At 48.0% G+C, this 14,965-nt stretch overlaps 2 protein-coding genes across 2 annotated transcripts in view; one reads left to right on the top strand and one right to left on the bottom strand.

The window, feature by feature from the left end:
- Positions 1 to 14,965, bottom strand: part of Polr3A (RNA polymerase III subunit A) — a 140,187-nt gene that overhangs the window by 91,371 nt on the left and 33,851 nt on the right. The gene's annotated exons all lie outside the window — the stretch shown is intronic.
- Positions 7,071 to 14,965, top strand: part of LOC139751095 (uncharacterized) — a 28,172-nt gene continuing 20,277 nt past the window's right edge. Inside the window, exon 1 of the mRNA XM_071666195.1 lies at positions 7,071 to 7,226. The gene's annotated coding sequence lies outside the window, so the exon portion shown is untranslated. The remainder of the gene's footprint in view (positions 7,227 to 14,965) is intronic.

Genomic DNA, 14,965 nt, shown 5'->3' with positions numbered 1-14,965 from the left:
TCCCTCCGTGGTTGTCCAGGTTTGGGATGTGACGCACGTAACACTCGAGGTGTTCCTCGTGTGTTCCTTATTGTTGTTTTTGTTTGAGTACGACGCGTTGGTACGACCTTACGAGTACGACGCGTTGGTACGACCTTACGAGTACGACGCGTTGGTACGACCTTACGAGTACGACGCGTTGGTACGACCTTACGAGTGCGACGCGTTGGTACGACCTTACGAGTACGACACGTTGGTACGACCTTACGAGTACGACGCGTTGGTACGACCTTACGAGTACGACGCGTTGGTACGACCTTACGAGTGCGACGCGTTGGTACGACCTTACTAGTACGACGCGTTGGTACGACCTTACGAGTACGACGCGTTGGTACGACCTTACGAGTGCGACGCGTTGGTACGACCTTACGAGTACGACGCGTTGGTACGACCTTACGAGTGCGACGCGTTGGTACGACCTTACGAGTACGACGCGTTGGTACGACCTTACGAGTGCGACGCGTTGGTACGACCTTACGAGTACGACGCGTTGGTACGACCTTACGAGTACGACGCGTTGGTACGACGCGTTGGTACGAACTTACGAGTACGACGCGTTGGTACGACCTTACGAGTACGACGCGTTGGTACGACCTTACGAGTGCGACGCGTTGGTACGACCTTACGAGTACGACGCGTTGGTACGACCTTACGAGTGCGACGCGTTGGTACGACCTTACTAGTACGACGCGTTGGTACGACCTTACGAGTACGACGCGTTGGTACGACCTTACGAGTACGACGCAGTACAGTCCGAGAATGAAGGTACGACCCTTGAGCATGACTCTACGACCCTTGGATACGATAACGTAGCCTTTGACCTGACTCTTCGTGTTGCTCAAGGGTCGTACCATCGTGTTGCTCAAGGGTCGTACCGTCGTGTTGCTCAAGGGTCGTACCATCGTGTTGCTCAAGGGTCGTACCATCGTGTTGCTCAAGGGTCGTACCGTCGTGTTGCTCAAGGGTCGTACCATCGTGTTGCTCAAGGGTCGTACCATCGTGTTGCTCAAGGGTCGAACCGTCGTGTTGTTCAAGGGTCGAACCGTCGTGTTGCTCAAGGGTCGTACCCTCGTGTTGCTCAAGGGTCGAACCGTCGTGTTGCTCAAGGGTCGTACCATCGTGTTGCTCAAGGGTCGTACCATCGTGTTGCTCAAGGTCGAACCGTCGTGTTGCTCAAGGGTCGAACCGTCGTGTTGCTCAAGGGTCGTACCGTCGTGTTGCTCAAGGGTCGTACCGCCGTGTTGCTCAAGGGTCGTACCATCGTGTTGCTCAAGGGTCGTACCGTCGTGTTGCTCAAGGGTCGTACCATCGTGTTGCTCAAGGGTCGTACCGTCGTGTTGCTCAAGGGTCGTACCATCGTGTTGCTCAAGGGTCGTACCATCGTGTTGCTCAAGGGTCGAACCGTCGTGTTGTTCAAGGGTCGAACCGTCGTGTTGCTCAAGGGTCGTACCGTCGTGTTGCTCAAGGGTCGAACCGTCGTGTTGCTCAAGGGTCGTACCCTCGTGTTGCTCAAGGGTCGAACCGTCGTGTTGCTCAAGGGTCGAACCGTCGTGTTGCTCAAGGGTCGTACCCTCGTGTTGCTCAAGGGTCGAACCGTCGTGTTGCTCAAGGGTCGTACCATCGTGTTGCTCAAGGGTCGTACCATCGTGTTGCTCAAGGGTCGAACCGTCGTGTTGCTCAAGGGTCGAACCGTCGTGTTGCTCGAGGGTCGTACCGTCGTGTTGCTCAAGGGTCGTACCGTCGTGTTGCTCAAGGGTCGTACCATCGTGTTGCTCAAGGGTCGTACCGTTGTGTTGCTCAAGGGTCGTACCGTCGTGTTGCTCAAGGGTCGTACCATCATGTTGCTCAAGGGTCGTAGCGTCGTGTTGCTCAAGGGTCGTACCGTCGTGTTGCTCAAGGGTCGTACCGTCGTGTTGCTCAAGGGTCGAACCGTCGTGTTGCTCAAGGGTCGTGCCATCGTGTTGCTCAAGGGTCGTACCGTCGTGTTGCTCAAGGGTCGTACCGCCGTGTTGCTCAAGGGTCGTACCATCATGTTGCTCAAGGGTCGTACCATCATGTTGCTCAAGGGTCGTACCGTCGTGTTGTTCAAGGGTCGAACCGTCGTGTTGCTCGATGGTCGTACCATCGTGTTGCTCAAGGGTCGTAGCGTCGTGTTGCTCAAGGGTCGTACCGTCGTGTTGTTCAAGGTTCGAACCGTCGTGTTGCTCAAGGGTCGTGCCATCGTGTTGCTCAAGGGTCGTACCGTCGTGTTGCTCAAGGGTCGTACCGTCGTGTTGCTCAAGGGTCGTACCGTCGTGTTGCTCAAGGGTCGTACCGCCGTGTTGCTCAAGGGTCGTACCGTCGTGTTGCTCAAGGGTCGTACCATCGTGCTGCTCAAAGGTCGTACCGTCGTGTTGCTCAAGGTCGTACCGTCGTGTTCCTCAAGGGTCGTAACGTCGTGTTGCTCAAGTGTCGTACCGTCGTGTTGCTCAAGGGTCGTACCGTCGTGTTGCTCAAGGGTCGTACCGTCGTGTTGCTCAAGGGTCGTACCATCGTGTTGATCAAGGGTCGTACCATCGTGTTGCTCAAGGGTCGTACCGTCGTGTTGCTCAAGGGTCGTACCGTCGTGTTGCTCAAGGGTCGTACCATCTTGTTGATCAAGGGTCGTACCGTCGTGTTGCTCAAGGGTCGTACCATCGTGTTGCTCAAGGGTCATACCGCCGTGTTGCTCTAGGGTCGTGCCGTCGTGTTGCTCAAGGGTCGTACCGTCGTGTTGCTCGATGGTCGTAGCGTCGTGTTGCTCAAGGGTCGCAGCGTCGTGTTGCTCAAGGGTCGTACCGTCGTGTTCCTCAAGGGTCGTACCGTCGTGTTGCTCAAGGGTCGTACCATCGTGTTGCTCAAGGGTCGTACCGTCGTGTTGATCAAGGGTCGTACCGTCGTGTTGCTCAAGGGTCGTACCGTCGTGTTGATCAAGGGTCGTACCGTCGTACTCAAGCACATGCCGCTGCACGTGGAGCCACAGAGACAATGGTTTAATTCCACAGATGTTGGACACACACACACACACACACACACACACACACACACAACACACACACACACACACACACACAACACACACACACACACACACACACACACACACACACACACACACAACACACACACACCGAACAAATGTACAGTAATGGGCAAAGCGAAAGACGGTCTCAATATTGATCATGATCTACAATAAGCTGCAGGACTCTCTCTCTCTCTCTCTCTCTCTCTCTCTCTCTCTCTCTCTCTCTCTCTCTCTCTCTCCCTCAGCGTCCCACCACATTACGACGACACAGTTCAGGCGAGCGAACCGTCTGATGGCAAATGTTCTCAACAGTTCTCCAGGAACGAACCAGCCAGCCAGCCAACCAGCCAGCCAACCAGGCAGCCAACCAACCAGCCAGCCAGCCAGCCAACCAGCCAGGCAGCCAACCAACCAGCCAGGCAGCCAACCAACCAGCCAGGCAGCCAACCAACCAGCCAGGCAGCCAACCAACCAGCCAGGCAGCCAACCAGCCAGGCAACCAACCAGCCAGGCAGCCAACCAGCCAGCCAGCCAACCAGCCAGCAGCCAGGCAGACAACCAACCAGCCAGGCAGCCAACCAGCCAGGCAACCAACCAGCCAGGCAGCCAACCAGCCAGGCAGCCAGGCAGCCAGCTGTTCCCTCCCCGACACACGACGACCACCAGCAGACCCTGTCGCTCCAGGTGTGGTCGGTCAGCCAGAGTGAAGAAGCACATTAGAGTTACGAGAGAAGGTCCAGAGGAAGGTGATCAATACAGTGCAAAGTTTAACATTATCAAGTTGTAGGGAAAAGACCAGACACTTCCAATTGACACACTCTGGAAGAGAGAAGAGTGAGGGGTGACCTAGTAATATCCTTCTGCCTTAAGAACAGATGGATGAGGTGGAGAGAGAACATAAGATGAACTTCAGCAAGACACTTGCTGACGACGATGGAAGAACAGATCCTCACAGTATGAAGGTAGTGGCTACTGAAGGTCATGAAGTGGGTCATGAACTGATGAATGATGAGGTACACAAGAACTGGAGAAGTTGTATCACACAAGAGCCAGGTCAAGATATATGGGGCAACACAAGTGGGGAAAACCTCCTCCCACTAGGGAAAGGTAATTATAGACATCACCACTGCCAGTCTGTGGTGGGAGTCTACCATGATGCAGGAGCCTCACAACACCACCAGCAGTCTGTGGTGGGAGTCTACCATGATGCAGGAGCCTCACAACACTAACACCAGCATGTGGTGGGAGTCTACCATGATGCAGGAGCCTCACAACACTATCAACAGCATGTGGAGGGCGTCTACCATGATGCAGGAGCCTCACAACACTAACACCAGTTTGTGGTGGGAGTCTACCATGATGGAGGAGCCTCACAACACTAACACCAGCTTGTGGTGGGAGTCTACCATGATGCAGGAGCCTCACACCACTACCAACAGCATGTGGTGGGTGTTTACCATGATGCAGGAGCCTCACACCATCACCAACGGGATGTGGTATGAGTCTACCATGATGCAGGAGCCCCACACCATCACCAACAGCCTTTGGTATGAGTCTACCATGATGCAGGAGCCTCACACCATCACCAACAGCATGTGATATGAGTCTACCATGATGCAGGAGCCTCACACCACCACCAACGGGATGTGGTATGAGTCTACCATGATGCAGGAGCCTCACACCATCACCAACTGAATGTGGTATGAGTCTACCATGATGCAGGAGCCTCACACCACCACCAACAGCCTGTGGTATGAGGCTACCATGATGCAGGTGCCTCACACCATCACCAACAGCATGTGATATGAGTCTACCATGATGCAGGAGCCTCACACCATCACCAACTGGATGTGGTATGAGTCTACCCTGATGCAGGAGCCCCACACACCACCAACGGGATATGGTATGAGTCTACCCTGATGCAGGAGCCTCACACCACCACCAATGGGATGTGGTATGAGTCTACCATGATGCAAGAGCCTCACACCACCACCACAGGCATGTGGTATGAGTCTACCATGATGCAGGAGCCTCAAAACACCACCAACAGTCTGTGGTGGGAGTCTACCATGACGCAGGAGCCTCACAATACTAACACCTTTTTGTGGTGGGAGTCTACCATGATGCAGGAGCCTCACAACACTAACACCAGTTTGAGGTGAGAGTCTACCATGATGCAGGAGCCTCACACCACCAACACCAGTTTGTGGTGGGAGTCTACCATGATGCAGGAGCCTCACACCACCACCAGCAGTCAGTGGTGTGTCTTCCATGATGCAGGAGCCTCACAACACTAACACCAGTCTGTTGTGGGAGTCTACCATGATGTAGGAGCCTCACAACACTAACACCAGTTTGTGGCGGGAGTCTACCATGATGCAGGAGCCTCACACCACCACCAACAGTCTGTGGTGGGAGTCTACCATGATGCAGGAGCCTCACACCATCACCAACAGCATGTGGTATGAGTCTACTATGATGCAGGAGCCACACACCATCACCAATAGCATGTGGTATGAGTCTACCATGATGCAGGAGCCTCACACCATCACCAACAGCATGTGGTATGAGTCTACCATGATGCAGGAGCCTCACACCATAACCAACAGCATGTGGTATGAGTCTACTATGATGCAGGAGCCTCACACCATAACCAACAGCATGTGGTATGAGTCTACCATGATGCAGGAGACTCACACCATCGCCAACAGCATGTGGTGGGAGTCTACCATGATGCAGGAGCCTCACACCATCACCAACAGCATGTGGTGGGAGTCTACCATGATGCAGGAGCCTCACACCATCACCAACAGCATGTGGTATGAGTCTACCATGATGGAGGAGCCTCACATCATCACCAACAGCATGTGGTATGAGTCTACCATGATGCAGGAGCCTCACACCATCACCAACAGCATGTGGTATGAGTCTCCCATGATGCAGGAGCCTCACACCATAACCAACAGCATGTGGTATGAGTCTGCCATGATGCAGGAGCCTCACACCATCGCCAACAGCATGTGGTGGGAGTCTACCATGATGCAGGAGCCTCACACCATCACCAACAGCATGTGGTACGAGTCTACCATGATGCAGGAGCCTCACACCATAACCAACAGCATGTGGTATGTGTCTACCATGATGCAGGAGCCTCACACCATCACCAACAGCCTGTGGTATGAGTCTACCATGATGCAGGAGCCTCACACCATCACCAACAGCATGTGGGATGAGTCTACCATGATGCAGGAGCCTCACACCATCACCAACAGCATGTGGTATGACTCTACCATGATGCAGGAGCCTCACACCACCACCAACAGCATGTGGTACGAGTCTACCATGATGCAGGAGCCTCACACCATAACCAACAGCATGTGGTATGAGTCTCCCACGATGCAGGAGCCTCACACCATAACCAACAGCATGTGGTATGAGTCTACCATGATGCAGGAGCCTCACACCACCACCAACAGCATGTGGTACGAGTCTACCATGATGCAGGAGCCTCACACCATCACCAACAGCATGTGGTATGAGTCTACCATGATGCAGGAGCCTCACACCACCACCAACGGGATGTGGTATGAGTCTACCATGATGCAGGAGCCTTACACCACCACCAACAGTCTGTGGTGGGAGTCTACTACGATGCAGGAGCCTCATACCATCACCACCGGGATGTGGTATGAGTCTACCATGATGCAGGAGCCTCATGTTACCTCCTTCACCAGTATTGTCAAGTGTGTGAGAGAGTGACAAGTCTCACGTCATCACTGCCATGTGTCGTGAGGTTAAGTCACTTCTCATTGTTTACGTGAATGGCGCCTTCACCGCCACTCACCTCCACCCGCACCGTGGGATGACCCACTCCCTCCCAACCGCCACTTACCTCCACCATGATCACTCCCTCCCACTATAATCCCCCATCTCTGCATCCACTGTCTCTTCCATAACCCCATCCCCTCTCCCTTCCCTCCCTGCAGGTTGTTCCCCAGCCTCAAGAGCGGCAGTGAAAGTGATGGGGAATTGGCGGGTGGCGGGCGGCGCGCTGGGCAGTCCGTCCCAGGTGTTACTAGTGTAAGCGTCCCACCACGGCCACTTCCCTCCTCACCAGTAACTAGTAAAACCACAACTACTCCAGGTACGTTCTTACATACGTCTTACTCCGTCCTTTTCTCGATGGCTCGTGTCTGTCTTACTGAGGCAAGATGTATGTCCGTCCGTGTGTGTGTGTGTTATGTGAGGTGTTGCTGAAGTCAACCATGGTGACCTTTCTCTCCAACTTTCAGCTTCACGTTCCACCCAACCAGTTGCAGAATGTGGTCTTTTGGCTAAAGTAAAATATAAGAAAAAATAGCATTTTTAAAAGTAATTCTAACTAAGGAAAGCAATTGACAATACTAACAATATATAATTAGCTTTACCATAATAATTCTCCTTCTTTATGATGTGTCGACATTTCTCTTAACAAACCATTACATACTTTCAAGTACAAGAGACCGGCACACTGTACGTACACACCTGACCTGTGCCAGTAATGGTACACAGAACATACACCTGACCTGTGCCAGTAATGGTACACAGAGAACATACACCTGACCTGTGCCAGTAATGGTACACAGAGAACATACACCTGACCTGTGCCAGTAATGGTACACACAGAACATACACCTGACCTGTGCCAGTAATGGCACACTGAGAACGGACTGTCATTAACTAATCTTGGCAAATCTTCACACACACACACACACACGGTACAGTCAGTGTTGTGGTGGACAGTAGCAGATGGGAGGGCAGTACTCCACCTGGACAGTTGTCTACAACCCACAACCTGACATGATCGCTGGTCCGCTTGTTATCTCTCTCTCAAAGGATAACGACCCTTGAGGACGACGTTACGACCTTTTACGTTAACGCGCTACGACCATTGGACATAACAGCACGACCCTTCACCATGATGTTACGACCATTGGACATAACATCACGACCCTTCACCGTGATGTTACGACCATTGGACATAACAACACGACCCTTCACCATGATGTTACGACCATTGGACATAACAGCACGACCCTTCACCGTGATGTTACGACCATTGGACATAACGGCACGACCCTTCACCATGATGTTACGACCATTGGACATAACAACACGACCCTTCACCATGATGTTACGACCATTGGACATAACAACACGACCCTTCACCATGATGTTGCGACCATTGAACATAACGGCACGACCCTTCACCGTGATGTTACGACCATTGGACATAACAGCACGACCCTTCACCATGATGTTGCGACCATTGAACATAACGGCACGACCCTTCACCGTGATGTTACGACCATTGGACATAACAGCACGACCCTTCACCGTGATGTTACGACCATTGGACATAACGGCACGACCCTTCACCGTGATGTTACGACCATTGGACATAACAGCACGACCCTTCACCATGATGTTGCGACCATTGAACATAACGGCACGACCCTTCACCGTGATGTTACGACCATTGGACATAACAGCACGACCCTTCACCGTGACTTAACGACCACTGGACACAACGGGACGACCCTTGGGTACGTACCTTTATATAATAACTTAATCTATCCTACAAATCCACCAGTAATGTCTGTTTAACCCACATATCCAATAATAGCGTCTGTTTAATCTACACATCCACCAATACTGTCTCAACCAACATATCCACCAATAGCGTCTGTTTAACCCAAATATCCACCAACAGTGTCTATTTAACCACATATCCACCAATAGGGTCTTTAACCCAAATATCCACCAACAGTGTCTATTTAACCACATATCCACCAATAGGGTCTTTAACCCACATATCCACCAACAGTGTCTATTTAACCACATATCCACCAATAGGGTCTTTAACCCACATATCCTCCAACAGTGTCTATTTAACCACATATCCACAAATAGCGTCTGTTTAACCCACATATCCACCAACAGTGTCTATTTAACCACATATCCACAAATAGGGTCTTTAACCCACATATCCACCAATAGTATCTGTTAAACCCACATATCCACCAATAGTGTCTGTTAAACCCACATATCCACCAATAGTGTCTGTTAAACCCACATATCCACCAACAGTGTCTATTTAACCACATATCCACCAATAGGGTCTTTAACCCACATATCCATCAATAGTGTCTGTTAACCCACATATCCACCAATAGTGTCTGTTAACCCACATATCCATCAATAGTGTGTGTTAAACCCACATATCCACCAATAGTGTCTGTTAAACCCACATATCCACCAATAGGGTCTTTAACCCACATATCCACCAATAGCGTCTGTTTAACCCACATATCCACTAACAGTGTCTACTTAACCACATATCCACAAATAGGGTCTTTAACCCACATATCCACCAATAGTGTCTGTTTAACCCACATATCAACCAATAGTGTCTGTTAAACCCACATATCCACCAATAATGTCTGTTAAACCCACATATCCACCAACAGTGTCTATTTAACCACATCCACCAATAGGGTCTTTAACCCACATATCCACCAACAGTGTCTATTTAACCACATATCCACCAATAGGGTCTTTAACCCACATATCCACCAACAGTGTCTATTTAACCACATATCCACCAATAGGGTCTTTAACCCACATATCCACCAACAGTGTCTGTTTAACCCACATATCCACCAATAGTGTCTGTTAAACCCACATATCCACCAATAGTGTCTGTTAAACCCACATATCCACCAATAGGGTCTTTAACCCACATATCCACCAATAGTGTCTGTTAACCCACATATCCACCAATAGTGTCTGTTAAACCCACATATCCATCAATAGTGTCTGTTAAACCCACATATCCACCAATAGTGTCTGTTAAACCCACATATCCACCAATAGTGTCTGTTAAACCCACATATCCACCAATAGTGTCTGTTAACCCACATATCCATCAATAGTGTCTGTTAAACCCACATATCCACCAATAGTGTCTGTTAAACCCACATATCCACCAATAGTGTCTGTTTAACCCACATATCCACCAATAGTGTCTGTTAACCCACATATCCATCAATAGTGTCTGTTAAACCCACATATCCACCAGTAGTGTCTGTTAAACCCACATATCCACCAATAGTGTCTGTTTAACCCACATATCCACCAATAGTGTCTGTTAACCCACATATCCACCAATAGCGTCTGTTTAATCCACATATCCACCAATAGCGTCTGTTTAATCCACATATCCACCAATAGCGTCTGTTTAATCCACATATCCACCAATAGCGTCTGTTTAATCCACATATCCACCAATAGCGTCTGTCTAACTTACATATCCATCAATGGTATCTGTTTAACCCACATATCCACCAATAATGTCTGTTTAACCCAAATATCCACCAATAGCGTCTTTTTAATTCACAAATCCACTAACAGTGTCTGTTTAACCCACTATCCACCAAGAGTGTCTGTTTAATCCTCATATTCCCCACTGGCGTCTGTTTAACCAACATATCCACCAATCGTGTCTGTTTAACCCATATATCCACCAAGTGACTTTAATCAACATATCCACCAATAGTGTCTGTTTAACCTACATATCCACCAATAGTGTCTGTTTAACCTACATATCCACAATATCGTCTGTTTAACCCACATATCCACCAATAGCGTCTGTTTAATCCACATATCCACCAATAGCGTCTGTTTAATCCACATATCCACCAATAGCGTCTGTCTAACTTACATATCCATCAATGGTATCTGTTTAACCCACATATCCACCAATAATGTCTGTTTAACCCAAATATCCACCAATAGCGTCTTTTTAATTCACAAATCCACTAACAGTGTCTGTTTAACCCACTATCCACCAAGAGTGTCTGTTTAATCCTCATATTCCCCACTGGCGTCTGTTTAACCAACATATCCACCAATCGTGTCTGTTTAACCCATATATCCACCAAGTGACTTTAATCAACATATCCACCAATAGTGTCTGTTTAACCTACATATCCACCAATAGTGTCTGTTTAACCTACATATCCACAATATCGTCTGTTTAACCCACATATCCACCAATATCGTGTTTAACCTACATATCTGCTACCACATGATGACAACAGACATGACCACAGTGTTTACACGTTAGGCCTCACCTCATATGAGCAGAGCAGAGAGCGCGAGGTTAAGATATTTCTCATAATAAAAACATAATCCCTCCATTTCTCCCTAACTTCGTTATTAAAAAGACGTTATCCAATTTATTCCCTGTTAGAGTTCATGTGAAAGTTAGATCTGACATAATACTAACTTGAGATGGATGAATTAAGGACATGTTGCTCCCCAGAAAAGGAGTATATGGGTCAAGTACGAGAAATGAAGGCAGGAATGAAAGTGTTTTGATACATGAGTCTGGCGGACCCCACGACTCGGGTCGCTGGCCACCTGATCGAAGCAGTTCCGAACCTTGTGTCTCCTCGACCCGGCACACCTACAGACGCACACACCCACCCTACTGGGACTCGCTGTTACAGACAGATACTAAACAGAATTATTGTAAATATAAACAGATAAACACTCCATAAAATGTTGATAATGCAGGAGAGAGTAGATAACTTCCTCAATCAAACGCGTGTGAGCTGAAATGAGACTTCAACAAACCCGTCATAGTCAGGTGGTAGACAAGGTAATGCCATATTGTGTAGCGTCTCAGGAGGATCACACAGGTGAACCGGCAGCCATTTTAGAACTGCGGGTGAAAGCTGGCAATGTGACACCTTCATGAAGTGTACGGAAGGGCGGGAATATAACGGTCGTTGTGTTGTCTACGTCCCTTGTGACAGTGGCGCATGTCGGCGCTCCAGTGAGCAGTGGGCAACACTGGCTCTGGATGGCTGCACCTGCAGGTGTTGTGGCCTCACCTGTCGTGTGTGTGTGTGTTGTGTGTGTGTGTGTGTGCACTACAGATGTAGTAACACTATCTAACTAACTACCAAACACTGAATTGTAATAACCTGACCTTCTGTCAGGTTATTACAGGTGTAATTGTCAGCAGGTGTTGACCCAGTGTGGTCGTCCCACCTGCTGCTTCCTGTGTTGTCGTCAGGCAGGAGCAGGAGGACGACCACTATGTGTACGTCATCTGCCCACATCTTGTGTGGGTTTGTCCAACGCTCGAACGTAACGAGTACTGAAGACTGTGTTACGTAACAGAATCTAGAAACTTAAAACTTTTTACATGGAGGAGTTATGTACTTCGGCTCCTCGACCACAAGTAGCACATGTTTCTGCTTACGAAGCTTTTTCTTTGTGTTTTTCTTCCGTTGTCTTTTGTGCTCCTCTCTGTATTGTCTAATGCACAGTTGTCTTGCTGGTGGTACCGTCGCTGCGGATGACGACGGAGCAGCTTCTCCCTCTTACCCTGTCAATGACGGCGTCCCTGGGGGGGGGGGGGGGGGGGTGTCCCAGCACCTAACACTCTGTCTTCCTCCTATACATGACCCGTCAGTCCCCAGCCCTACCTTGGTCCCACTAAACATACTCCATTCCAATGTCTCCCTTCTGTCCTCATATACTCGATCTTCTTCTCGTACTGAACATCTCTCTCCATACAAATCTATGCAGGACTGTGGAATACAGACACAATGTCCTCGTTGTATCTAAGGCTGTCCAAACCCCAGGTTATATCATTATTCAACCTCATAATAACATCAACATGTGAATACCCATATTCTCCACTCAGTGCTGGATACCCCACCAGGTGAACATCACAAACTCTGTTTCCCCCCAAAGCTGAGGGTGTCGTGTAGGTTCTGAGCAGCTGTTCCATACTGGGCCTCTCTGAAGCAGAGTAGAATCAAAAGTCTTCCATCTTATTAACCCACTTGAACCATCTTTCCTCCTGCAGCAACTATGTTTCTCTCTACTTATTGGTAAACAAGCGTTACCGATAAAGCTTGTTTATCAATAGCGTCTTGGTTACGTTTCATTCTTGTGTCTCCCCTGACGATGTGATCATTACACGAAAGCGCACTTGGGAACTTACCGTGTTTCATTTTCTTTTGCTATATATATATATATATATATATATATATATATATATATATATATATATATATATATATATATATATATATATATATATATTTTTCTTTTCTTTCAAACTATTCGCCATTTCCCGCATCAGCGAGGTAGCGCTAAGAACAGAGGCCTGGGCCTTTGAGGGAATACCCTCACCTGGCCCAATTCTCTGTTCCTTCTTTTGGAAAATTAAAAAAAAATGAGAGGGGAGGATTTCCAGCCCCCCGCTCCTTCCCCTTTTAGTCGCCTTCTACGACACGCAGGGAATACGTGGGAAGTATTCTTTCTCCCCTATCCCCAGGGGGAATATATATATATATATATATATATATATATATATATATATATATATATATATATATATATATATATATATATATATATATGTATCATCAGCGAACAACAACTGACTCACTTCCCAAGCCCTCTCCTCCACAAAAGCCTGCATACTTGCCCCTCTCTCCAAAACTCTTGCATTCACCTCCCTAACAACCCCATCCACAAACAAATTAAACAACCATGGAGACATCACACACCCCTGTCGCAAACCGACAATCACTAGGAACCAATCACTTTCCTCTCTTCCTACTCGTACACATGCCTTACATCCTTAATAAAAACTTTTCACTGCTTCTAACAACTTGCCTCCCACACCATATATTCTTAATACCTTCCACATAGCATCTCTATCAACTCTATCATATGCCTTCTCCAGATCCATAAATGCTACATACAAATCCATTTGCTTTTCTAAGTATTTCTCACATACATTCTTGAAAGTAAACACCTGATCCACACATCCTCTACCACTTCTGAAACCATACTGCTCTTCCCCAATCTGATGCTCTGTACATGCCTTCACCCTCTCAATCAATACCCTCCCATCACCGTGAAGAGGAGGTATATGCAGTCACCTCTGGAAAGAGAAAATAAGAACAGTGTGTACTTTCGTTTATTGACTATATATATATATATATATATATATATATATATATATATATATATCCACATTTCCCTGCTTCTGAAAGTAGCGCAGCCTCGGGCTGCTGGAGTCTCTGGAAAGGTGTCCTGGGTAACATGGGCAACACCAAGATTGTCTCTTACAAAGACACCCAGGTACCAATCCTCCACATAACGATCCATCCAGATACCAATCCTCCACATAACGATCCATCCAGATACCAATCCTCCACATAACGATCCATCCAGATACCAATCCTCCACATAACGATCCATCCAGATACCAATCCTCCACATAACGATCCATCCAGATACCAATCCTCCACATAACGATCCACCCAGATACCAATCCTCCACATAACGATCCATCCAGATACCAATCCTCCACATAACGATCCACCCAGATACCAATCCTCCACATAACGATCCAATCCAACATCATCTCCCAGACCTGCAGGTGGCACCAGAGACATTGTACGATGAAACACATTCACCTCTGGTACACAACACACGTACCTTCACGTCTCTACCAACTACTACTATTACTACTACAACTACTACTACTATTATTACTACTACTACTGCTACGACTACTTTTACTACTACTACAACCACTACTACTACCAATATTGCTACGACTACTTTAACTACTACTACAACTACTACTACTTCTACGACTACTACTATTATCATTATTACTACTACTACTATTACTACTATTACTACTACTATTACTACTACTAATACTACTACTAATGCTACTACGATTATTATTACTACTACTACTACTACTACTATTACACACACACACACACACACACACAC

Source organism: Panulirus ornatus, chromosome 11, assembly GCF_036320965.1.
Source record: "Panulirus ornatus isolate Po-2019 chromosome 11, ASM3632096v1, whole genome shotgun sequence".
In the NCBI taxonomy this organism is placed as follows: Eukaryota; Metazoa; Arthropoda; class Malacostraca; order Decapoda; family Palinuridae; genus Panulirus; species Panulirus ornatus.
Note: the sequence above shows the minus strand (reverse complement) of the source record. Positions and strands in the feature narration are given on the sequence as shown.